At 39.7% G+C, this 25,778-nt stretch overlaps 1 long non-coding RNA gene across 1 annotated transcript in view; it reads left to right on the forward strand.

Moving 5' to 3' along the window:
- The window catches only part of LOC145997075 (uncharacterized), a 118,867-nt gene that overhangs the window by 31,042 nt on the left and 62,047 nt on the right, over positions 1–25,778 (forward strand). The window contains exon 2 of the long non-coding RNA XR_014442864.1: positions 19,972–20,144. This is a non-coding gene — a long non-coding RNA (uncharacterized LOC145997075). The remainder of the gene's footprint in view (positions 1–19,971; positions 20,145–25,778) is intronic.

Genomic DNA, 25,778 nt, shown 5'->3' on the forward strand with positions numbered 1-25,778 from the left:
GCAAAGGGCGCCGTGGAAGTAAAACAAAACAATACTGCGTATCAGTTGCTAATGTGTGAGGAGAACCTTTCATACGCTTCCTTCCAAATTTGAACAATTTCTCACCAAGTAAAAAAACCTAACATAGGAAATATTGTAGTGTTTTATGGGGAAAAGACTAATTTTGCCTCACGACTGCCATCTGTTGTTTCTTTTGCATACTATTTATCTTCTTCCATAGTTGATAATAGAAGAGAAGAGAAATTTTGTTGTAAATAGGATTCTTTTCAGTTCGTTAGGAACCAATATAGTTGAAAATGTCACTTTCTTTTCATGAAACCCTTGAAAATTAATGTTAATGCACTTTAGATTGTCTACGTAGTCTATGTAAACTACAACCCAATGTAATCTACGCGTAGATTACGTGTAGACAACGCATGTGGACGTAAACTTATAGTCTACGGCACATCACTGACTGGAACTCAGTACTTAAAGTGTAAAAGATGGCAAAAAGTGAACTTTCTTACTTGTACTACCATACGCAATGAACATGTGATAGATACTGTAACGTTAATTAGTAATTTGAATTTCTCTTGGTAGTTTATAAATTTGTTCTACAAATCTTTCAGAATTTTTAGGTCATTTTTCTAAGTTTATAGGGCATTTTCTTGCATGTATTAGGTCATAAATGCCTTTTTTTTAAAGGTCATTGTTTTGGCAATTTTAAGGTGATCAAAATCCTAGCCTTAGTCATGATTTTTATTGAAGGAAGGTGAAAAGTAAGTGGACTAAGGTAGAAAGATTGGAAGGGCAGAGTGGAAACTTTCACCTCGTCCGGGTGAAAATTTTATCTTGAACCACTCCTTGTGTGAGTCTTTACAGTTGTACAGTCACCGGCAATACAAACGGGACACCTAGATCCTGTGATGCTCGATTCCCTGCAAGACGTTATGCGTGTTGCATAATTCTACGACGATGATTGAATTTGAATAGCATATTTTCAATGGACGTAAAGTTATCCTATTTTATTGTTTATTAATTATTGTTTATATTGCTTTCTCTTCCGTTCCTCGTTTCATTTATTTATTTTCCTTTCTGCATCTTATTCCCTCACTTCTTTTATCTATTTTCCTTTCTCCATGCCTTAGCCCGTCGCTACTTTTATTTATTTTCCTTTCCCCATGTCTTAGTCCCTGACTTCTTTCAATTTATTTTCGTATTTTCATGTCTTACTCCTTCACTTCTTTTATTTATTTTCATTTCTCCATGTCTTAGTCCCTCACTTCTTTTATTTATTTTCCTTTCTTTATCTCTTAGTCCCTCACTTCTTTTATTAATTTCCCTTTCTTCGTATTAGTCCCTCACTTCTTTTATTTATTTTCCTTTCTTCGTCTTAGTCACTCACTTCTTTTATTTATTTCCCTTTCTTCGTCTTAGTCACTCACTTCTTTTATTTATTTCCCTTTTTTCGTCTTAGTCCCTAACTTCTTTTATTTATTTCCCTTTCTTCGTCTTAGTCACTCACTTCTTTTATTTATTTCCCTTTTTTCGTCTTAGTCCCTAACTTCTTTTATTTATTTCCCTTTCTTCGTCTTAGTCCCTAACTTCTTTTATTTATTTCCCTTTCTTCGTCTTAGTCCCTCACTTCTTTTATTTATTTCCCTTTCTTCGTCTTAGTCCCTAACTTCTTTTATTTATTTTCCTTTCTTCGTCTTAGTATCTTCTTTTATTTATTTTCCTTTCTTTGTGTCTTAGTCCTTCACTTTTATTTATTTTCCTTTCTTTGTGACTTAGTCCTTCACTTTTATTTATTTTCCTTTCTTGGTCTTAGTCCCTCACTTCTTTTATTTTCCTTTCTTCGTCTTAGTCCCTCACTTCTTTTATTTATTTTCCTTTCTCTGTGTCTTAGTCCCTCACTTCTTTTATTTAATTTCCTTTCTTTATGTCTTAGTACCTCACTTCTTTTATTTGTTTTCCTTTCTCCGTATCTCAGTCCCTCACATTTTTATTTGTTTTTCTTTCTGTCTGTCTCTGTATGTTCCTGGTGATGATAAGAGGAAAAATCACTGATGATGATAAATTTATTTGACATTAAATTTGGAAAATTTTCTTTATCTTCAATCTTCACTATTTAAAACACTGTTGGCCCGTTTACAATCATCTGAATTCGGAAAGACAGAGAATCTAGATATTTCAGAAGTTACTAGGGATGGCTACGAGATACGTATATCCGGATTTCAAATTATCCTATAACCGCTTCGGATGCAGTGGATAATCCGGATATCTGAATAATTCTAATATCCGGATAATTAGGAAAATCCGAATATCGGATATCTGGATAATTCTGATATCCTAATAATCCGGGCAATTCAGATATCAGAATATCTGGATATTTGAAATCCGGACAGAAAATTATCCGGATGTGGCCATTCCTAGTTTATACTTCACTAAGTGGACAAATGGAAACAAACAAACGTGTTTTAGGAATAAGTGTTGATGCGGAACTTTAATGAATGACGTATTTGGAATCCTGTTCCTTGCACACTTTTGTTTTCCCCTGTCCGGAAACTTTTCGTTCCAACCTTAGAGTATAGGTTCCAACATTCCCAGTTTCTGCCAAAAATTCCCTCCTGCAAACATCAGCATGAAGCGCGACGTTCCGCCAACTTCCACGTAGATGGCGCAGTATTCCGCTCAAGTATAACGAACTGTTCGCCCTCTCCTGCCATCTAGCGGCGCTTTGCCGTACTCCGTGGAGAACGTGGCACAGTCCCTCACGTTGACGAATACGTTTGGGAGTAACGACGAGTTACTTGAAACGCCCTTAGAAGTAACCCTTAATTTTTGAAATGAGAAACTGCAGAGTAGGGCAAGTTACTAAAAAAAGTAACTTTACTTCCAGAGCAATAAAGAACTTTTAAATGTTTACACGCTATTTACGGATTTTGCTCTGGGAGGGATGCCCACTCAGTGGTGTATTTGTAATTTTATTTGGGGGGTATTTTTCTTTGGGGGTGTATGCAAATTTGTATTATATTACCAGTCAGAAAACTATTGCCTTGCGGTTCAAAGTACCTTAGAACAATGTTCTTACCAGGTCATTAAATCTTTTGATAACGTTTATGTGGAACACTATATTTACTATGGACACAGAAGAGTTGAGGGTAGTGGAGAGCTTCAGATATCTAGGAAGCATAATTGAGAGAAGTGGAAGAATAGAAGAGGACAAATGGGTGGTGGACTATATCAAAGCGTTTGAAGATTAATATGGAATAGGAATGTACCTATGAAATGCAAGAAGGTAATATACAACACATACTATGTGCCAATAATTATGTATGAAGCAGAGACTTGGACAATGACAGAGAGAGACAAAAGAAAGATGCAGGCAGTGGAGAAGACTAGAAGGAATAGAATAAGGAATGAGGAGATCCGACAGACCGTGGGTGTGGTGAAGCTTCAGGACAGACTAGATCAGGCACAGACGAGATGGTTCGGACACATGAAGAGGATGGATGCAGAAAGGCTACCAGTAAGAGCTTACAATGCACAAGGAGTGGGAATAAGGCCAAGGCGGAGACCAAGATATGTGTGGAAAGAGCAGACAGTGGAGAGTGTTAGGAGAAGAGGACAAGTTTGGAACACCACGGAAAGAGAGGATTGGTGGAGAACCAGAAGAAAGAAAATGGAGATGATTTACTTCTAGGCCAGAGGCAGGAAACGGCGAAGGATGATGATGATGCTATGTACATTCTAAGAAAACCCAAACTCATGCAGCAAGAAAGCTATCGGATTCATAGCACGGAAAACTTCACCAAATTTCTATTCCCGAGTTCAAACTCAACGTTTATCTAACCTACAAGTTTCTTGTGAAAACTTTCATATATGTGCCTCCCCGATGGCGCAGTGGTAGCGTCGTCGCCTTGCACACAGAGAACTAAATGCATCATATCGATTGATGCACCATAATGCATCGATTGATGCACTAAAGTGTGTTTTATGGATTCTTCAAAGAATCGCATTCACATTTGATGCATTTGGGTGCATTTTTGTATGTCGTGAAAGAAACACCGAAGTGCATCATTTGATTCAAGTGAGGATTTCTTTCAGTCGAGATGCACTTTAATGCATCAGCTGATGCGTTTTGATGCACCAGGATGCATCTTTTTTGATGATGCAGGAAGGTGCATCAACTGATGCATTGAAGTGCATCTCGACTGTAATAAATCCTCACTTGAATCAAATGATTGACTTTGATGTTTCTTTCACGACACAAAAATGCACCAAAATGCATCAAATGTGAATCTGATTCTTTGAAGAATCCATAAAACACACTTTAGTGCATCAATCGATGCATTCTGGTGCATCAATCGATACGATGCATTCAGTTCTGTGTGTGTGTAATCAAGGGGTCCCTGGTTCGATACCCGGTGGAGGCACATAGTGGTTCGGATCCCACTTTAAACTGTAGCTCCAGTCCCTATTAACCTTAGACTTAAAACACAAAATCAATCAATCTACTTTCATACATGTAAAATATCAGCACTATGCCATGAAAACTTCAGTGGAAAACAGCCTGTTGTTGGCTCGGTGAGATTGATCAGTTGCAGAATGGTGTCGTATTTAATGCACAAGGTCACATACTTTTCGGCAAGGAAATCTTTGACGATCGGCCATTAATAGTCACGAAAGGGTATAACTATAGTGGAGCCGCCGTATCAACCGGTGTCCATTCACGGCTATTTTGACAAAATCCTGTTTCTCTACTGGCTGCTTCGGGATGGAGGGATTTTAAGGTTGCCTCTTCTTGCTCAAGCACTACGCCTAAGTGGTTGTTTGACCGCGAGTTGCTTCGTAAGGAAACGAGGCAGCAGAGGGTCACTGCCATAAAGGCGGCCACCACCAGTGTTGCCACATGAAGGGAAATTTCCCTTTTGCAGGGAAATTCGGACCGAAATTTTACCCAAAAGGGAATTTCGATTAAAAATACCGCAATTGCAGGGAAGTTTTAAAGTCATCTGACTGCGTTACTACAGTTTATGTTAATTTCGAATTTCATATCCCCATTTTCTAAGTTATTTATTTTTCTATTCCTACTTGTTTCTGGTTCTTTAAGTTTATTGTACGTTGCTTTTATGCATCTTTGGATAAGTAATAACGATGAGGATTAACGATTTAATAGATTCCTTACCAGGATTCAAACCTGCGACATCTGGTCAGGAAGTGATCAAACTAAAATTTTTAAAAATATTTTTTATTCTAACGAATAATTCCACAACCAACACTAATAATGCTGCTACCACTACTATCTGTGCTACTACTACAAATTATTATTATTATATAATTTGCTTAGGTGAAGGGAAAAATTGGTCCAAAAAGGGAAATTTTGTCCCTTGGAAAGGGAAATTGTGCCCTCATATTGTGGCAACACTGCGGTCACCGCGCCGGCTGGCAGGGCGACTACACTACACTACAATTCCATTTTTTTGGGAAGGATGAAACATTAAGAAAATAATTATTGTTTTTTGTCGGGGGATACAAATTATTGTAGGGGGGAATCCCCGCACCCCCTCCTTAATTCTGTTGTGCAGTCTTTCTCAGTGTAACTTTAGGCACAAGTGTAAAACAACACAAGAAGGCGACCAGCCAACCTTCTTAACGGAGTGGTTACCACAGCACTCTAGGATGCCAGAGGTGCCGGGTTCGAGTCCCGGTCTTTGAGCTAAAAAATGGGAAAAATGACCATTAAATTTGTTAGTTTCGGGTTAAGAATTTAAATGAAAAGGAACATAAACAAAATACAATCTCCTTATCTAATCTTAAGTCTGAGTTTGCCCCAGACGGACACCTGGTGGTTTCCCCGGACACAACAAAGACTGTCACCAGTTCAGCATTTCTTTTGCTGGTAAATTGCAATCCTGCGAGATATAGGGAAAAGACTCAAGAATATTACCAAACGAAAGAAGTGACAAAATATGTCGAAACAATATACCGAATATTGCTAAAAATGACGGGAAAATCCCGAAAATAGGGGAAAATGACCTAAAAACCTGAAAATTGGCAAAAAATGCAAAAAAATGCACTTTAAAATTACCTTTTTTGGGTTCTAGACGAAGTGTATTATTGTGTATATTTAATGGGCATCGTGTCAGAGATGTCAGAAAAAAGATGACATTTCATCAACTTCCGCTCCCTATTCATGACTCATCCTCAAAGTCGGGATTAGACCCAAGTGGTAGAAAAGCGAAGTAAAATAAACCAATATCAATCAATCTCACCTGCTCCACCTCCCACTGTTCACTAGTATATATCCATGCTCTCTCCCGGTATTCTCCGGAGCAAGGACGCGCGTAGAAGGAGGGAGCGAAGGCTGATATGCAGTCGCTTTCCCCCACCACGCAATCCCATTCCCTCTCGCGTGTTCGTGGGTGGAGCCATCTCGCGTCGCTACTTGCGCAGAAACTTGTTTTCGTCCGCTTGCTCCAGAGATAGGCGGGTCAGAGTATAGTCCGCTGGCCTCCGTGGCGGAGTGATTATTCGCACCGCGCTACGACGCCAGAGGTCCCGGGTTCGAATCCCGGCCTGGGCATTGGTGCTCTTTGATGAGAGTGCCGCTTCATCGGTTTGATCATATCATCACTCATCCTCAGGGTGCGAAATTCCGGGGGGAACAGGGGGAATCCCCCCCCCCTTACCAAACTAGTTTTTGAGTCGAATATACTTTACTGGAATAATATCGAACACATACAAAAAGAACGGACAACAAAGAGCCTCATCTCTAAGGACACTAAACCCAGCAATCCCCAGAACACAGAAATTAGACCGACTTGTTATTTCATCTCCACTTCTCATCGCCTTTCCTTAGCAACCACTTAGTATATAAATATATTAATAAAATACGTAATAGCTTTTAGATGCGAATTTTATACAGGAAATTAATATCTTTTTAATGTGTCTTAATTTTTGCCCCCCTTAGCCATGGATGTCCCCAGGATTTTTTCCAGGGAGGGGCAAGGAAGGTATTTTTTTCCAGTGGGGCAAACAAGGCACATTTTCCCCAAAAATAGTGTTGTTTCCTAAAATAAACATTGCTTAAATTTGAATTTATGGTGTTCATGCAATAATTAGCACATATTATTGTGGCTAAAATGAAATTATATGTGTGAAATACATAATTTTTGGTTGACTTTCATCTTCCAGGGGGGGCACGGCCCCCCTTGCCCCCCCTTCCGGACGCCCATGCCCTTAGCCACGCGAATCATTGTTCATAGCATATTAATAAAAATCTTCAATTTCGAATCGAATTTTGAATGAAGGACAGTCGATATAATATATTGTATATTTTATAATATAATTTGATTGTTCAATTATTGACACATGTTTATCTAAAGACATTACGCGCGCACACACACATATACGTATATATATATATAGTGTGTGTGTGTGTGTCTGTCTGCCTGCTCCTCCCTTCCACCCCCACCAATCTGCAGCGATTTGGCATCCTGCGCCAAGAGTGGCAGAGATGCGAGGTAAAGTAAACCAAATGAATTAAATACTCCATATCTTAGTTGGAAATGGGTCACTTCTCAAATCCATCCATACTACTCCCCCCCCCACCCCCCCCCCACCCCAGTTAGATGAGTGCACAGAGAGAGGGAAGACTGCATCCTCGGGCAGGGCGAAAGATGACCTCACCAGGCATTGAAACCGGAGAAACTATCGACCGGATGCAAGCACAAGAGCATCCCTCACAGGTGTTTGTTCCTTTCCTCTCTGCAATTTTTCCTCCTCTTTTTTGTGAAGGAGGTTTATCAGCCCTCTTACCCCCCCTTGCTGTAAGCCGATAACCAACAAAGACCAAGGGGTCCTCATTGAACTTATCAGCCGATCCCATCTTTGCAAAGAGCAAAGTACTTGTTTGGAAACAAGGTCCAAATCCCGCCATTGAAACCTCTCCCCCCTCCCGCAGATGAGGCTACCTCCAGGCTTCTTTCTTTTATTAAGTGCAGGGACAGTAATTTTGCTTCTTCCTGCCCGCTCCCCTTCTCCCCATTTCGCAGAAGAAGAGGGGGAGGAAGGGGATAAATTAAGCGGTAAGCAGCTTTTGGCGAGCGCAGTGTGGCTGTGCATCGTGTATTTTTGGTTTGGGATGAAAACAATATATATCTTCTGTTGGCATTTCTAGCTTACCATAGGCGTTTGCTCTTGCAGAGAAACTCCCAAGGGATTGGGTCTTGTTTATAGTGTCTGATATACCTAGTTTGCACAGTCTTAGTCTAACGATAGAAGAATTTTCATGGGAAATACTAATTATAGTCTACGGTGTCTGTAGGTACAAGCAATTTGATGGAAGTATACCAATTATAGTCTTCGTAGATAATGCAGTCTCAACAATGTACTAATTATAGTCTACGTAGACAATATAGTCTATTGTTAGAAACAATTTGTTTACTAGAAATACACAAATTGTAATCTACGTAGACAATATAGTCTGCAGGTAGGAACAATATGTTTACTAGAAATACACCAATTGTAATATACGTAGACAATATAGTCTGCAGGTAGGAACAATTTGTTTACTAGAAATACACCAATTGTAATCTACGTAGACAATATAGTCTATTGTTAGACACAATTTGTTTACTAGAAATACACAAATTGTAATCTACGTAGACAATATAGTCTGCAGGTAGGAACAATATGTTTACTAGAAATTCACCAATTCTACGTAGACAATACAGTCTGCAGGTAGAAACAATTTGTTTACTAGAAATTCACCAATTCTACGTAGACAAAACAGTCTGTAGGTAGAAAGAATTTGTTTACTAGAAATACACCAATTGTAATCTACGTAGACAATATAGTCTGTAGGCAGGAACAGTTTGTTTACTAGAACTACACCAATTGTAATCTACGTAGACAATATAGTTTGCAGGTAGGAACAATTTGTTTACTAGAACTACACCAATTATAATCTACGTAGACAACATAGTCTGCAGGTAGAAACAATTTGTGTACTAGAAATTCACTAATTCTACGTAGACAATACAGTCTGTAGGTAGGAACAATTTGTTTACTAGAAATACACCAATTGTAATCTACGTAGACAATATAGTCTGCAGGTAGGAACAATTTGTTTGCTAGAAATACACCAATTATAATCTACGTAGACAACATAGTCTGCGGGTAGAAACAATTTGTTTACTAGAAAATTCACCAATTCTACGTAGACAATACAGTCTGTAGGTAGAAACAATTTGTTTACTAGAAATACACAAATTGTAATCTACGTAGACAATACAGTCTGTAGGTAGGAACAATTTGTTTACTAGAAATTCACCAATTCTACGTAGACAATACAGTCTGTAGGTAGAAACAATTTGTTTACTAGAAATACACCAATTGTAATATACGTAGATAATATACTCTGCAGGTAGAAACAATTTGTTTACTAGAAATACACCAATTGTAATCTACGTAGACAATATAGTTCATAGGTAGAAGTAATTTGTTTACTAGAAATTCACCAATTCTACGTAGACAATACAGTCTGTAGGTAGAAACAATTTGTTTACTAGAAATACACAAATTGTAATCTACGTAGACAATATAGTCTGCAGGTAGGAACAATTTGTTTACTAGAAATTCACCAATTCTACGTAGACAATACAGTCTGTAGGTAGAAACAATTTGTTTACTAGAAATACACCAATTGTAAAATACGTAGACAATACAGTCTGTAGGTAGAAACAATTTGTTTACTAGAAATACACAAATTGTAATCTACGTAGACAATACAGTCTGTAGGTAGGAACAATTTGTTTACTAGAAATTCACCAATTCTACGTAGACAATACAGTCTGTAGGTAGAAACAATTTGTTTACTAGAAATACACCAATTGTAATATACGTAGATAATATACTCTGCAGGTAGAAACAATTTGTTTACTAGAAATACACCAATTGTAATCTACGTAGACAATATAGTTCATAGGTAGAAGTAATTTGTTTACTAGAAATTCACCAATTCTACGTAGACAATACAGTCTGTAGGTAGAAACAATTTGTTTACTAGAAATACACAAATTGTAATCTACGTAGACAATATAGTCTGCAGGTAGGAACAATTTGTTTACTAGAAATTCACCAATTCTACGTAGACAATACAGTCTGTAGGTAGAAACAATTTGTTTACTAGAAATACACCAATTGTAATATACGTAGACAATACAGTCTGTAGGTAGAAACAATTTGTTTACTAGAAATACACAAATTGTAATCTACGTAGACAATACAGTCTGTAGGTAGGAACAATTTGTTTACTAGAAATTCACCAATTCTACGTAGACCATACAGTCTGTAGGTAGAAACAATTTGTTTACTAGAAATACACCAATTGTAATATACGTAGATAATATACTCTGCAGGTAGAAACAATTTGTTTACTAGAAATACACCAATTGTAATCTACGTAGACAATATAGTTCATAGGTAGAAGTAATTTGTTTACTAGAAATTCACCAATTCTACGTAGACAATACAGTCTGTAGGTAGAAACAATTTGTTTACTAGAAATACACAAATTGTAATCTACGTAGACAATATAGTCTGCAGGTAGGAACAATTTGTTTACTAGAAATTCACCAATTCTACGTAGACAATACAGTCTGTAGGTAGAAACAATTTGTTTACTAGAAATACACCAATTGTAATATACGTAGATAATATACTCTGCAGGTAGGAACAATTTGTTTACTAGAAATACACCAATTGTAATCTACGTAGACAATATAGTTCATAGGTAGAAGTAATTTGTTTACTAGAAATTCACCAATTCTACGTAGATAATACAGTCTGTAGGTAGAAACAATTTGTTTACTAGAAATACACAAATTGTAATCTACGTAGACAATATAGTCTGCAGGTAGGAACAATTTGTTTACTAGAAATTCACCAATTCTACGTAGACAATACAGTCTGTAGGTAGAAACAATTTGTTTACTAGAAATACACCAATTATAATCTACATAAACAATATAGTCTGCAGGTAGAAACAATTTATTTACTAGAAATACACACCAATTGTAATCTACGTAAACAATATAGTTCATAGGTAGAAGCAATTTGTTTACTAGAAATACATCAATTGTAATCTAACTAACTAACTCTCTAGCCTTCTTGGCTGCAGCAACACAGGGCCTTCCATCTGTCCCTATCCTGAGCAAGATCTATATACTCTTTTCCATCCCTACCAATTTCCTTCAGGTTCATCATGTATCATGGGATATACTGATTATGGTTTATGTACAGGGTGATTCATAATTCCCTCCGGAGTTTCGAACGTTTATAAGTACAACAACTACAACTACTGCAGCAAAGGAGATGCATTCAGTACATAAAGAATCTCTCAAAGTTTGGTACTTATCTTACAGGTGCTCGATATGTGCACCCCCCGGCAGACATCAATCCTGAAATCAAGGTCCTGCCACAGATTCCCAACATATCACGATCGTCGCACGAGCAGCCAGTCTCCTTGAACTTGTACCATGCACGAATTGTCTTGTGTATAGATGTTTCTGTTTCGTACGAAATTTCCGTTGAACTGTCACAATCGACTCGTGTTAATTGAAATCTAAGGCACAGAACGCTTTGTGTTCACCAGTGCCCGCAATTTTTGCGTTAACTGTATTATACTGCCACCTAGCGGCTACATCTACAGTTACGTGATGGGGCCTATTACGAGTACAGACTTGGAGAGATTCTTTGTGTACTGATATGCACATTTTTGCTGTATGTGTTATAGTTCCAAGTACTATAAATGTTCGAAACCCCGGAGGGAATTATGAAGATTACAGCTACACTCTGGGAATCTGGAGCAAGCGAACGAAAACAAGCGTGCAACGAAATAGTGATTGTCTGAGAGGGGATTGTGGGTGCAAACCAGACTGCAGCTACCAGCCGGCTGAAGCACGCTCTGCTTTGCTCCGTCCACTCGCTTTCCCCCCTTCTCTATAGCTATACGCGGCGTTGCTCCACAGATTCCCGAGACAGTGTGAAGATGATGATTTTTCACAGAAATAAACTAATTTCAGTCTGTGTAACCATGAAGTATATAGGAAGAAACAGTGTTTTCATGTGAATATTGTAAGGGAAACCTTGTTAGAGTGAGATTATTTCCGTAACAGCTCTGGCCGTTCTGCGCTTGCACCTTGGGAGCGAGTCATAACTCTCGACGCCTCCAATCAAGAAGTGAACCGCTGACGTCATCTCTACTCTGCGCCTATAGCTAACTCTATTGCTCACGCTGTACACTGCTCGTAGACTCGCTGGCTAGACTCGCGCAGTCAGCTGGAGATGTTTCGAATACACTTGGACTCTACATTACGAGAGTGCGATTTCTTAACTTTTGTCTTCCTCTCGACGTACAAAGTAGTAATAGTTTGAGAATTCATGCTCTCTTCCAATGTTTATGAAAACTACTTCGAGTGCAGACATGAAATCAATCGGCATGAAGAAAAGAAAACTTTACAAAAACTTATAAAAGGTCTGTACAACTTTTTACTCGTATATCACTTACCTTCCTTTCCTCTTTACTCTGTCATCCTTTCCTTTATATTTCCATAATTATTCACCAGTTTTCTAGATAAAATTTATTCTCATTCTGTTTGATTTGTCCCTGTAGCAACTTGTGGGAACTAATCTGTACGGTGCTGCCATCTATCCTCAATTATTTAAGTTCACTGTTTATGTGGCTTGTAAGAAGGTCGCCATTTGAGTCCCATAAAAGTTAGTCCCTTGAAGTCTATAGTTACCGGATGCACTGGCGTATGCAGAGGAGGCTAATGGGGCTACAGCCCCCTATCCACCTTGACAATTCCAGCCCCTCCCGAAAAAGAAAACCTTCGTACGCCAGTTGGAAGAGAGGCAGGCCCGTAGCTAGAATGATCTCCAGGGGGCTCACGGATTATCATGGGGGGGGCTTTGTAAACCAAGACCTTTTCAAAAGTTTAACAGTAATAAATTAAGGTGAATTGTGTGTGTGTGTGTGAGGGGGCTGTTATTAAGTTAATATAAAACTTAGAAATATTATGCAAATACTTCAGTTTTTCCTATACCTTTTAAACCTTCACTTGAAGTGTTAATTGACTGCTACTGGCATCATCCCATAATACACACTCCCTACTACTCTTGATGATACAGATATTTATATCATACAAGAAAAATGGACAATATTCAATCATAGTGCCGTACATTCCACCTCCGGCCGAAGCAATGAAACTCCCCTTCGTTCCCAAAACTTGTGAACTGTTGACCTTTGACGTAAAATGAATGTGGGTGACGTCAACGTCACAGATTTCTGTCTAAACGGGAGGCAGCGAATGCACGGATAAAGAAACTCCGCTATGAAAGAACTTTCTAAAGCCTGATGTCTACAATTTCGCTCTTGGCTGCCCGATGGCGCAGTGGTAGCGTCGTCGCCTTGTAATCAAGGTGTCCCGGGTTCGATTACTTCGGATCCCACTTTAAACACTGTAGGCCCAGTCCCGATTAGGCTTTCTGTGCATAAAGTGAACTTAAAACAATAATTCAATCAATTACCTAATGTCAAGAAAGCTGACAGCAGTGCCAGAGGGGGCTCGGCCGCCCATGGCTCCTGTCTGGCTACGGCCTGCACTGTAAAAAAATATCGGTGTTAAAACAACACAAACAGTGCTCCCAGGAAGTCTGCACCCCATTTTGGTCTACGTTTCACCTCAGTGGTGTTGAAATAACAGACAAATGGTAACAATCAACATTTGTGAAACTTTACCATGCGTTATTTCAACAACACTGAGGTGAAACGTTGACCAAAATGGAGTGTAGACTTCCTGGGACCACTGTTTGTGTTGATTTAACACCGATATTTTTTTACAGTGTGAAGAGAGGTTGATATTTAAAGGCCTTACTTGAAGATTCCCCGGCACACATTGGTGATAATATCCTCAATGCTCCTTGGGTGAAAATATCGCTAGAAAAGCACAGAAGGTCCAATGCCAAGCATACAGCAATCCAAAGAGTTTTGACAGCAAAATCTCAACTGACAGACGTGGAAGTACTAAGAAACTGTCTGGCAACACTGACTGCCAACGCTTTGACACAGAGGTCGCTGGGGTAGTTGAAAACAGGGGCTGGTGCAGTAAAAATCCCTGTCTTCGCGAGCAGGCATTGAAAACCATGCAGGATGACCGCCATTAGCCTTCAGGCCTACCTCAATAGCGAACGGGACAAACGCTATACCGAGATTGGCCAGATAAGAGTAGTATTGTGCTCAGGGACAACTCGCGCCACGCGATATCTCCCTTCCTTCAGAGATATAAGCACAAAAGGGGGTGGAATGCCGGGCGAAAGTTGGCCCTCCTTATAAAACTACCCTGGTTTTTGGGGTGTATGTGAAAGCTGCCGGGATAAAAACGCATTCGTCTCGGTAACCTAATCCCCTTGGATGGAACGAATGCCTTCTTTGTACCCTCAGAGTTTCATATTTCGTGCTTTCTATCCGCGTGTTTTGAGGTGGGAGGTTTTGTAATGTTCAAGGCGAAAACCACTCGGTTCTACGCTCCATAGATCGAGGCTACATCTGCTGATATTCTATCATAATAGCACTCGGAAGTTAAATTACCTATAGAATGACCTTAAAATTATTAAAAAATGACCTAAAAATAACTTTCGATCTTGAAGTGGAAGTTATTTATCAGAAATTAGAAGAGAGTACTTGAAAAAATCGATAAAACTCATTGTTTAGTGGTTTAAACTCTCTCTTTATTTTCACTTCAAGGTTACAAAAAATACGTCACAAGGTTTTTCTGTATGGCATTCACCTCCTTTCAGAGTGGATCTTCCACGATACAGTAATGCAGCATCTGTTGTTTCGCGTACATCAGATTATGCATATTTTTTGTAATGTTGTGACGTCTGCTCTACGACGTCAGATAGAGGATGCGCAATAAAGATGCGCTATAAATTTCTGCACACGTGTCAGGAACGATAAATTGTGTGTGTAGTTGAGTCCTGCTACGACGTCAGATAGAGGATGCGCAATAAAGATGTGCTATACATTTCTGCAAACGTGTCAAGAACGATAAATTGTGTGTGTAGTAGAATCCTGCTACGACGTCAGATAGAGGATGCGCTATAAATTTCTGCAAACGTGTGAAGAACAATAAACCGTGTGTATAGGAGAAGCCTGCTCTACGACGTCAGATAGAGGATGCGCAATAAAGATGCGCTATGAATTCCTGCTAACGTAAGAACTAAGAGTATTGTCAAGGGCTCGACTTACTTCGATTCAGGACAAATAAGACTGCTACTTATGTTTTAGAAACAGTGCAACCTAGAAAATGACCGGAAATTGCAAGATAAACACAATGTTTCTTGGTTCTAATAGAAAGAAAACAGACTGCGTTTAGCATTGTCTTCAAGGTCCAGAAATAAAATATGATTTTTCATCAACTTACTAGAATCATAAGGTTAAAAATGTTATTCATTAAATTTTTCTACGTCATCAATATCCAATCGTCATTGCTTGAATTAAACTTTAAATTCGGGCTTTCTCTTAAGTCTGCGTTATGCACATATAGACTAATCGGGACTGGACTTACAGTTTAAAGTGCAATTCGAGCCTTCATATTATTACAGCACTAAGATATGCAAAGATACTTTATCTTGCATAGAGATAGATAATTATTATGAATTATAGTTGTGTGCAGCAAAAATATATTTTGAAAACCGAAATAATGTCAGTTTATACTTTTAAAACGGTCATGTTGGTTTTGTTTTTTACTGTTGCACCTGAATTTGAAGGTCTTGGAGCATCGTTTCTGCAGTCAGTTGTTTTTAATATATATATTAGGCCCTTTACCTTCTTAGGGCACCCTCTCTTCTAGAGTGCTGCAGGCTCAGGATTTCGCTCGAGCGCCCAATAGTTCGCACGGACGACGCTAGATAGCGTAGGGAATTGGGAGCCTCTTTGCTCGAGCGAATAACGCTCGCACAGCGGTATTAGGTATACACTTGAAGGAAGCCCAACAGTACACTGTAACCGCAATTTTTCTGTAGTAGTAGGCTCTCATATATGGATCGTGAGGTGAAATTGAAACTTAAGTGAACATATTTATCATCTCGATGTTAAATTGTAGTATATCTTACCATACGCAGTGATATATGAAAATGAAACATGATTGTGGGCTGAAACTGCCAGGACGGATGTGTCTACGATTATTGTCACATAAAAATATGATATTCCATTGTATACGCTCATCGGTGAGAGACTCGAGAGAGTATGGTTCAAGTTCTAATTCGAACGTCACTTTACTTCAGAGAAAGTTCCGAAAGACCGGTTTCCCTCTGACAACCACATGTCAAGTATACTCCCGTCAAACCTTTCCCACCAATAGCGTCCGTTTTAGAAACTGACAGCTATTGTCAAGTCCTCGTGAAATAAATGAGATATTACCAATTCAGTTGGTATGAGGATATATATTTGTGTGTGTGTCCCCGTCGGCTTCCTATCGAGGTATGTCAAAGGTACTGGCGTTCGAATCAGGACTTGAACTGTGCAAGCGAAAGTGGTCCCATGCAGTACTCTACCGTACCATCACGCCACTGAAAACGAATCAACTCAAAATGAACCCAACTTTTGTCTCACTACTCTGTCCATTTTGCGCAACAGTACTATACATTTTGCACTTGAAGTTTCACATAGTATCATTCAGTACCTATTAAATTATGCGTACGCACCAGAAGTTTGAAATAAAGCTGGCTAGCGAGAGAACTTCCTTCAGGCATCCAATGGCAGGGCGAAATCCTTCCTGATGTCCGGCGTCCAACTCGTTAAAATTCCTCCAAGTTTAAATTTGCCGAGAGCGCCTATCAGAGGAGCGGAGTTTGCCTTAACTAGCGTCAACCGAAACTTGTTCCTAAACTGTCGTCCTCCCTTGCATGCAGAATTGCGTAGAGAGGAAGCTAAAAGGTGAACGCAGCACGCGTGCATGAAATTTGATTCCCCCAAATGCACCTCTACGCACTGCCATATATGATTACCTAAATTAGTGAATGAACTAAATTACTCTTTGCATTGGAGTTACCGGAGAACTGGTAGGGTTGTGCGCGGTACAATCCATAAATTCGTGGACTGCATCCAGGGAAAGTGACTGAAATGCATTCTACCATCCCTCCCCCTCTGTTATTATAATGGATTCTCCCGTAAACAGCGAGGTAGCGGATAGGGCAGACTGTCCTGCGAAGAAAGAAACATAGATTTTCAAGTACAGCGTAGGAACATTACATTTTGTCAGCGTTTAGGATTTGCACTATGCTAAGGACAGTGTACGGTGAGTCTACAATGGCGCACTCAAAAGTGTTTGTCGATATTTAACGCTCTGGTCGACCTGCTCGTGGTTTTCTTTGATTCTCAAGGAATTATTCATTCCATAGGGCTGAACAGTAAACAAGGGTCTCTATGTGCAAGTTCTAGGTCGTTTGCGGCAGTCTGTCCGCCGCAGGCAGCCTAGGTTTTGGCAAAGTGGAACCTTCTCGATGATAATGCGCCTGCCAACTGGTCCGTACGCGTCGCTCATATTTATGGCCACATATGGAACGTCTGTGCTGGAAGATCCCGTCTATTCGCCGGACTTAGCCCCCTGCGACTTATACCTTTTTCTCCAAATGAAACTTATCTAAAGGGACGTCGTTCCTTGTTAAAAACCGAAGTAGAACAAGCATCGCAGGAGGGATTACGGGGAGGGGGGGGGGGTCCAAAACATTGCTTCCAACAGCTTTACCAGCGCTGGAAAAAGCGTATCGTCGCCTAGGATAATTACTTTGAAGGTGGTTGTTCATCGGTGTTATGAAGTCACCACAGTAAGAAACTGAGCCGAGTCCTCGAACTTTCGGATTGTACCACGTAAAACTCTGGACAACTCGTCGAAGAATCGGTTGAATAGAGGTTTGATAGTTGTGAGTGAATAGAAAAAAGCTGTTGGCCCTATTTGTCGAGAAAGTAGTACCTCCAATAAATGGATAGACTTCTACAAGCCACAAGAGCAGCGAACTTAAATGAATATCGATAGATGGCAGCACCATAAAGCAAAGTTTCTAAAAGTTGTTAAAGAGACAAATCAAACACAATGAGAATAAGTTTTAGACACAAATAAGCTAAATAATTAGAAACTTATACAAGAAAGATGACATTATACTAAAGGAAGGTGGGATTATCAAATAATCAATAAAGTATAACTACTCGCTTTAGTTGGATTGAGACAAGTTAACTAGATTTAGAATATCTTAGGTATTGGTCGATTGGTCAGTCTACTTTTATGTCTTTCTCATAGTAATCGCTGGTGAAACCCAAACGTAAATCCATGTTTCCAGGTGGTTGGCAGCTCGGGCTGCAAGTCCCAAACTTCCGGAGAACCTTTTGCATCCCGGAGGTTGAGAAACGCATCTTGCAGATGTAATTAGCCGAGAAAGTAATCATTGTGTTTTTTTTTTTTGGAAGGTGAGTAAATTTCTTTGTCACAGGCACAGCGGCATCGTAAGTTACCTTGCCGGGTTGAAAAGACGTGAAGATGGTGACAATGACCAAATATATGGGTCTGAAGTTCGGGGGTAAAAATGAAAAATCTTGTTGTTCACAAATAGACAGCCCAGCTGTCAAATCGGAAGGTTTTTCACTTTTCTTCTTTTCTTCCCTGTTTAACACCCGTGTCCCTCACTCCTGCGTGTCGCGGTTTGTCACTTGAGAGTGCTGGATTCACGAATACCGTTATCCCATCCTCCATTCATATAGTACGTCGTTGCCAACTAACAATGAAATTTACTAGATTGAGGAAAATATCACGTCACTGCAGTTCCATGTTTCTTATTCGGTTGACTCCGAAAATTAATCTTTCCTTGAGTTTATTTTCTTAAAAACGTAAGTAAGAAACGAAGATGCAAGGTTAAAGATGGCGAATTTTCCTGTAATTGGTAAGTTGTTTCACTTTCTTGAGGGAGACCACGGTTCGATTCCGGAGTTGCATATTCCCAGGATTCCCAGGTAGAAACTTTTTTTTTGTCAATTTTCCTATATTAGCGGCTTGGTTGTGTCCTAATTGCGAACAGTCCTAATTACGGACAGGGCCTAAATCGTCCTAATTGCGAACACATAAAGTGAGAAATAATTCCATATCCTAGTTGCGAACACAAGGCCATAAAAAGACCTGTTTTCACAAATAAATAAGGGTAATGGCTTTCATTCGTGTGATAATGTGTCGAAAACCCTTTATCGCCAAAAGAGATGTGGAACTGTTTCAACAGGAAACACCTGACAAACAATTCAATTAAATTATATTATTATCATCTTTTAGAGGGTGAGATCTAGTCTGCCTTTGCGTTTGGTATTATTGGTTTAAGTAAGATGTATTAATTTAATGGATGACCCCCTGTTTCTTTATTCGCACATTAAGGCGAAGAGTGACAGTTTCACACCAGGTGTGCATTTATTTCAATATCGTCGGAATGGGCAATGCGACTAAAGAAGAAAACCGATTATACAAGATAGCATGAATTTCTCCCCATGTTACAAGTGGAAGCGGTTTTTAAAGTTAATTGTTAAGTTAGATACAATCTGTAACACATGTGATGGTCAAGTTACAGTTATTCAAAAACAAAATCTTCAATCTGTCCTCTTTCCGTTCATGTGTTTTCTACGCCATCGGAAGTTTGATAGTACCAAGAGAACAAGTAAAACAATACTCCCATAAACGTATTCCTCCCCTCCTACAACCATCCAGCGCACAGGGCTCTTCTCCAAGCTAAGGTCGGTAGGGGAGGGACGGTTTAGGATCTTTCTAGAACCTCATATCTGGCTGGACACTTAAACTGTTCCTCGTGGCCTTAAATGATTGAAGGGAAATTGATCATCCTGTGCAATTGCTCTTTTTAATGCTAAATACCTGTTCTGCTCTATTATAGGGTATTTAAGGCAAAGCGAGAACCATTGAAAGCATCTGCTGGATTCCACACTGAACATACTTTTTCAACTGACACTACACTGATGCAAAAAAAAGAAGGTACCAGGGATTCACAGAAAAACGCTAGATGTCTCTGCCAACTCGCTTTCGACATGTGTGCAGAATAGCCATATGGTAATGTACCATTGCATGCGTTTTTTGATTGCTTTTTATGTTGCATTTTTGTTGAATACTGTATTCATGTTTTGTTAGTCCAGTAGATCATTTATGTATTTGATGATCTGTTGATGCGCATAGCGCCAGGTAAGTTGTCGCCAAACCGACAATATCAATTGGTTCGTTTATACCAGGAATGGGTAATCTTCGATGTCTGTACTGGTTTACCTACTAGGCAGGCAGGGTTGCCAGCGCAGGGACTGAGCCACCAGCCTTATTATAGCTGTAGTCATTCGACGAAGACGAAATGGATCTTGCCAGTGATGTGGCCCTTAGAAGGACCGTTAGTGAAGTACCGACCAGTTATTTCAGTGACAGTGGTAATATCGATGCAGGCAAGGACATACCAGAGACATTCATATAAATGTCATGACCACACCATTCATCAGAAAGCTCGTGGGTAAGGACCTCAGTTTCTTTAATCTCGCTATCTATAATTGAAGGACTTGGTGCAACAACATGACAAGCCTCAATTTAGTAAAACTTGTTGTTATTTGTTATTTCCGTAAATTTCAAAGAGATGGCAGCACCATGTAGACTGTCATATTGTTGCAGGAAATATTTCCCTCTCTTTCTTGAGAAGAACATAAACCACTGTGTAAGATGACGTCATATTTAAAGAACGTGGCTTATCATGAGGCAATTGGCGAGGGCAAGAATATGGCAAGTCACAAAATCGTTTATATTATTTCAGAAAATAATTAAATGTGAGTTAATTTTGAATTTTGAATTTAAAATTTTGGGAGCGTCAGCACTTAGGCCATTTTGCTCCCGTCACATTATACGGGGGCCAGCCCCTTACCATTACAAATAGCAACTCTAACGTTGCATAACTAAAAAATTTAAAATGTTCTGACTTCTGTTAAAAGCTGAGGCTGTAAAGGGGCACTCAGCACACATAAGGACAAAAGAACAGGACAATACAAACAAAATTATACTGGCCATGGGGCCAGTCGCCAGAGCCTCGTTAGTCTTCAGTCCAGGGTGCACTAACGTAGAAGTGAGGTTGACATTTGGGTGTACTACGTGGAAGGTCACCACTTACACCCCAAATGTGAGTTAAGTAACACTTAAAACATACTTTCGTTTGAACCAGGGAGGAGGTAATACATCCATTATAGATGAACATTAAGGGGATACCTAATAAAAATGAATTGTAACTTTTCGCTCTACTGAAATGTTTTCTGGATGTTACTTGTCATGTTGTTTACCAAGCCCTTCATACTTTATTCCATAACATTATAATCAGTACATGGATTTGTTTACATTAGTCTTGCAGTGGGACAGAGATTAGAGAAAACAAAAGACTCCTAGATGGCAACACTGCTGCTTTGAAGCAAAAGCTCTGAACATGTCTTCCATTCCTGGTGAGTTTCTTTCAGCCTACCTGTCAGAATAACCCTCGGCGTCATAGAAAAGAGATCCCCACTTCTTCCTTCTCTTTTGGTGTCCCATTTCCAGGTGGAAAGCCCCCCAGTGGAGGGGAAGGAGGGATAAATGGCCATTGAGTCCCGAGCCCTATTGAGGAGAGAGAGGAAATATTAAGGAGCGTTGAAAGGAACCGGGAGTTGATACAGGAAATCTGGTCTGTAGGATCTGTGTTGAGGTGAGAGCAGGCAGCGCGTGTCTTGTTGGTCATATCGTAGGGGTCTTGGCATCGCCGCGGGCGGCATGGTGGTGCCCCCTGCGTTCACGAGCTCTTGTCATTTTATTTTGGAGAGGTGAAGTGGACGTCATTGGTTTAATGCTTTGTACGCTGAGAGGGAGAAGGAGCGAAAATGAAGATTTCGGATTTATTTCCATTCGCGCTATCACCTGTCGCGTTTTAGGGTTAATCTTGTCGCTCGTATTTTCGGTATTTTTTAAAATCATCTCGCGTGTATTCTTTCAAGGTTGTTCCGTTCGCACTTAATCTTTCAGAGCTTATTCTTTCAAGATTGTTCTTTTCGCACTCAATCTTTCAAGCGTATGCTTTCAAGGTTGTTCTGTTCGGACTTAATCTTTCTGAGCTTAATCTTTCAAAGTTGTTTCGTTCGGACTTAATCTTTCAGAGCTTATTCTTTCAAGATTGTTCTTTTCGCACTCAATCTTTCAAGCGTATGCTTTCAAGGTTGTTCTGTTCGGACTTAATCTTTCTGAGCTTAATCTTTCAAAGTTGTTTCGTTCGGACTTAATCTTTCAGAGCTTATTCTCTCAAGGTTGTTCCGTTCGCACTTAATCTTTCAGAGATTATTCTCTCAAGGTTGTTCCGTTCGCACTTAATCTTTCAGAGCTTATTCTTTCAAGGTTGTTCCGTTCGGACTTAATCTTTCAGAGCTTATTCTCTCAAGGTTGTTCCGTTCGCACTTAATCTTTCAGAGCTTATTCTTTGAAGGTTGTTCCGTTCGGACTTAATCTTTCTGAGCTTAATCTTTCAAGGTTGTTCCGTTCGCACTTAATCTTTCAGAGCTTGTTCTTTCAAGGTTGTTCCGTTCGCACTTAATCTTTCTGAGCTTAATCTTTCAAGGTTGTTCCGTTCGCACTTAATCTTTCAGAGCTTGTTCTTTCAAGGTTGTTCCGTTCGCACTTAATCTTTCTGAGCTTAATCTTTCAAGGTTGTTCCGTTCGCACTTAATATTTCAGAACTTAATCTTTCAAGGTTGTTCTTTTCGCACTTAATCTTTCAAGCGTATGCTTTCAAGGTTGTTCCGTTCGCACTTAATCTTTCAGAGCTTATTCTTTCAGGGTTGTTCCGTTCGCAGTTAATCTTTCAGAGCTTATTCTTTCAAGGTTGTTCCGTTCGGACTTAATCTTTCTGAGCTTAATCTTTTAAGGTTGTTCCTTTCGCACTTAATCTTTCAGAGCTTATTCTTTCAGGGTTGTTCCGTTCGCACTTAATCTTTCAGAGCTAAATCTTTCAAGATAGTTCCGTTCGCACTTAATCTTTCAGAGCTAAATCTTTCAAGATAGTTCCGTTCGCACTTAATCTTTCAGAGCTTATTCTTTCAGGGTTGTTCTGTTCGCAGTTAATCTTTCAGAGCTTGTTCTTTCAAGGTTGTTCCGTTCGGACTTAATCTTTCTGAGCTTAATCTTTTAAGGTTGTTCCGTTCGCACTTAATCTTTCTGTGCTTAATCTTTCAAGGTTGTTCCGTTCGCACTTAATCTTTCTGAGCTTAATCTTTTAAGGTTGTTCCTTTCGCACTTAATCTTTCAGAGCTTATTCTTTCAGGGTTGTTCCGTTCGCAGTTAATCTTTCAGAGCTTGTTCTTTCAAGGTTGTTCCGTTCGGACTTAATCTTTCTGAGCTTAATCTTTTAAGGTTGTTCCGTTCGCACTTAATCTTCCAGAGCTTAATCTTTCAAGGTAGTTCCGTTCGCACTTAATCTTTCAGAGCTAAATCTTTCAAGATAGTTCCGTTCGCACTTAATCTTTCAGAGCTTATTCTTTCAGGGTTGTTCCGTTCGCAGTTAATCTTTCAAGGTTGTACCGAAAAGTTGCTGGATATTAAAATGAACATTTAGCATTCTTTTCGCTTTTTGCTATCACTTCTTGCGTTTTTCAAGGTTAAACCATTTGCTCTTTTTCGTATGGCTTCGACCTCCGTGGTGGATACAGCGCGCTACGAGAGTCTCTGATTCTTTGTGACTGTTCCTTCATCAATTTCATCATCCTCATTTCCTCATCTTCGCGATTAGTAAAAAGTGGCAGAAAGCGAGGTAAAATGAACCAAATCAATTAATCATTTCACCTTTAATATTTCTTCTTATTAGCCTTTCCGTTAATCCTGGGGCATAGTGGCAAGGTCGTCGCCTTGTAATCAAGTGGTCCCGGGTTCGTTCTTCGATGGAGGCACTTAGTGGTTCTTCTTATCCCACCTTAAACTGTAGGTCCAGTCCCGATTAGCCTACTTAAACTGTAGGTCCAGTCCCGATTAGCCTATCTGTGCATAAAGCGAACTTAAACTCAAATTTGACAACTCCTCTTAGCGAAAGAACACTTGTTTTAATTGCACGGATAGTCCACCAGAGGTAACCTTTCTCCACCCCTGTACGTACTTCGGTTCGTATACATTGATAATGACGAAAATGAAACGTGACGATCTTTGAGAGTGCGCCGAACTGAATGTATAAGATACCTGACATGTTTGTTTCCTGGTAACAGAAATGAAGGTTTCAAAGATGGTCTACACAAAGTAGAGGACTCGTGGTTGTGGAACAGCCCAGTTGTCCACAATCCTTTCTCAAAAAGGAGATTTAAGGAGGGAATGGGCAGGAGGTGAACAGATGGATTATCCCAGAAGGAAATGGCTGGGTGAACGGATATCTACAATGAATATCCACAGATGAAAGCTGGGCATCTCCCTCGGTTGAACCACCGAGATATTAACAACCATGAAAGAGCTGTCGAAAGGAATATGAGGTCGAATGAAGCCAGAAGGGGTGTCTACTCGTCTGACCGGGGCACTGTTAAGATTCTGGCCTCCTGGGTACAGTGAGCATGTGCAGTATTAGGGAAGATGCCTGACATTATCAACACAATTTCTTTCCATCAGTTTCGCCTATTTTACGTCGCTATTTCCACCTCTTAGGTTAATCGCGACGATTATGATTGAACTAGTTCCACGCTACCTGCGATCTCTGGTTTTGTATTATTTTACTCTGATCCAGGGACATGAACTAATGTGGCCGTGCGGTCAAACTTTGCTCTCACATTACAAAACGCGGGATGGCTAGATTTCGGGCTGTGTATAGGACCGGTGGCCACACCCACCATCGTGAGGAAATTTGAGGAGATGCGAATGAACAGCGTAACCCGGTCACGGAAACCTATAACGACTTGGAGTTCGTCGTGTCGACCACACGTCTCCCCGTAACTGGTTGGACGATCTCCTACCTCTGCTGAGGCATGTAGGATTGAGGCCAGCAGCCTTGGTCCTCAAGGGCTTCGGCGTGAGAACCCCGTGTGCGTATTTACAAAGCCTATCGCAGAACCTCCAGCGATATTTGGCTACTGATTGGCTGCCATTCCGGAAGTTGATGCAGCGTTTCTTCAAGTTAACGCTAGATGGCAGGGTTCAAATTAACAGTGTAGATTTCATATATCCATCTCAACTAGATAAGAAACCCACTTACACTAAGGTTCATTTTTTAGCAAGATTATTTAAATTAATGTTTTAGAAGACAGAAATCAGAACTCTTCTTTAAGTGAATGATTTTTCTATTTAAAGTCACATCAATGCAATGAGTATTGAGAAAATTATGTATATCTAACGTATAGCATTTTAAACATATTTTATTATATAAACGTATATTTCTTAACATAATTTCGACAATCTGATTACAAACTTTATTACTATACAATCACAAGGCTTATTTCTCCATACTTTTGCTGTAAATGAAGAAGCAAGGAACAATGGACACGGAACATAAACACTTCCGGTGCTCACAGCCAATAAGAAAGCGTTATATACCTCTGGTTCTGCAGCACTATAGGGTTTGTAAATACGCACCCCAGTGTGACAGTCAGATTTACCGTCATTATTATTATTATCATTATTATTCATGTATGTAGCGGTAAAAAGACGTGTCGATTCAAAGTGTTGAGTGTTTTCATT

This window comes from Lepisma saccharinum, chromosome 13, assembly GCF_977018435.1.
Source record: "Lepisma saccharinum chromosome 13, izLepSacc3.1, whole genome shotgun sequence".
Taxonomy (NCBI): domain Eukaryota; kingdom Metazoa; phylum Arthropoda; class Insecta; order Zygentoma; family Lepismatidae; genus Lepisma; species Lepisma saccharinum.